At 49.2% G+C, this 1,984-nt stretch overlaps 1 long non-coding RNA gene across 1 annotated transcript; it reads right to left on the bottom strand.

Moving 5' to 3' along the window:
- Positions 1-784: 784 nt before the first annotated feature.
- On the bottom strand, positions 785-1,715 carry LOC123115806 (uncharacterized). Its single transcript, XR_006456749.1, has 2 exons — positions 1,592-1,715; positions 785-1,499 (listed from the first exon to the last, which is right to left on the bottom strand). It is a non-coding gene; the product is annotated as an uncharacterized lncRNA (long non-coding RNA).
- Between the last annotated feature and the right edge of the window lie 269 nt (positions 1,716-1,984).

A 1,984-nucleotide genomic window follows, 5' to 3' on the forward strand; every position in this document is an offset into this window, starting at 1 on the left:
GCTGCCCTTGAGTCTCAAGAAACTCCGCAAAGAAGACTCCCAGTGTCTCATTGACAAGCTTAGGAGCAGGTTAGGTCCTTGGCGCATTGGCTTTCTCCAGCTGAGTGGTCGTTTGATACTTGTTCAGGCAGTTCTATCGGCAGTTCCAATATTCCACTTAATGTCCCCGGACCCCTCGCCGTGGGTGTTTAAGGTGATAAAATAGATGCGTGGGTGAGGGGGGCAGGAAACTGATTGTCCGGGAGGCGGACGAAGAGAGGGCAGAATGTGGTCCTTTGGCAAGAAAAAGGAATCTTGGTTCTTTTTAGATACTCCCTCCGTCCGGAAATAGTTGTTGCAGAAATGCATAAAAATGGATGTATCTAGAACTAAAATATGTCTAGATACATCCATTCGGCCGACAAGTATTTCCGGACGGAGGGAGTAGTATAGATACAGACCAGCCTAAGAAGTATTCCTAGTATGCAGTTATGGATATAGTAGTAGGCAGTCACTGCCCCCACTAGACCTCGTGGTTATTCTGAAAATTCCAAAACAAAACAAAGGAAGGCCAACCAGGCAGGGTCCAAGCAGAACAGAAAAAGAAAAACTTAGGGTAGCTCAAGCAAATGGCTTATGTGTGGCCAAAGAAATTACGTCATATATATTATCATGCCATAAATAAGGATCATGCTCTGCGGATAATTAATAAAAACTATATCGTATAGTTTGCTTAACTACTTTGTTGCATTTGGCATTTGTGCCAAGGCACAGCGGTCAGCAGTAACATCAGTAGAAGGTCTGATAGAGAAAATGAAGGTTTGATGCATAAAGGTGAAATTTTGCTTGTATTGTACATAACAGAGAGAAGAGCTACTAAGTTTTCAAGCTGAGAAAAGTAATTTTGGTTCAAACTACAAGCTTTTGATCGGTAATCCAATAAAAAAACAGAACATAACAGAAAAGAAGATGAATACAACCTGCTAGCACAGTCGTGGCTTGAAAGGGCTGCACACTCCAATTCAACTTCCGGCAAACTGTCGAGCTATTCGACTTTCTCAGGCAGTCCCAGCTCCTTGTTATTGTTGTCGTCGTCTGACTGTGGGGCCAGCGCGAAGCGGCAGACAGGGCAGATGCGATTAAGGCGAAGCCAGTCGAAGATGCATCGCTGATGGAAGGAGTGGTAGCAGGGCATCATTCTGAGCTTCTTGCCGCCGTCGATGAATTCCTCGAGGCATACGGCGCAGTCCTGTTCCCTTGTTTCTCCCACGGTCAGCACCTGCAGACCCAACATGGCCTTTTTAGAGGCTGGGTCACTGCATACATCGTCGGCGGCTCGCCTCCGCTCTTCCAGGTTCCTCAACAGGAAATCCTGGGACATCCGCTGACGAAGCTGTGTCCGATATGCGTCCGGACCTTCGGCTTCCCTCCCGAATCCTTCGATGAGGGATCCTTGTTCGCCAAATCGTGCGACCAGGGAATCATAGTATTCCCCTTCCATTGATAGATCTGGCCCAGCTCTGTCAAAGACAAGCCGAGGGAGAAGTAATTGCCTAAAAAATGCATAGGAGAATCAATCTATCATCTTGCTAGATTAATTGTAAACACCCACCTCTGAGAACTCTGCGCCTCTTAGGCGGAGTGGAGGCAGATCGGTCGACGACGGACTCACGTCGGTGCCGGCCGGCACAGACGCCTAAGAGTAGTGCCCTCAAACCCTTAAAAATAACCGTTTTTTTACAGTTTTCGCCGGAAAAACGCCGTAGACTAAACCTCTAAACCCTCAAACCCGTAAAAAAATTTAGAGGTCCAACCCTCAAACCAATTTGCAATCTGTAGAAGTAGGGGTTGAGGGGGAAATCTCCCCCCAACCCGCACTCCTCTTCGTCGCTGCCTCCTCGTTCGCGCGGGAGGCAACCGCTCCCTTCCCGCCCGCGTCCCGGCGCCCTCCTCCTCGTCGCCGGCCATGGAAGGCCCCTCCGCCGCCGCGCCCCCGCCCGCCGCG

The sequence above is a fragment of the Triticum aestivum genome, chromosome 5B, assembly GCF_018294505.1.
Source record: "Triticum aestivum cultivar Chinese Spring chromosome 5B, IWGSC CS RefSeq v2.1, whole genome shotgun sequence".
In the NCBI taxonomy this organism is placed as follows: Eukaryota; Viridiplantae; Streptophyta; class Magnoliopsida; order Poales; family Poaceae; genus Triticum; species Triticum aestivum.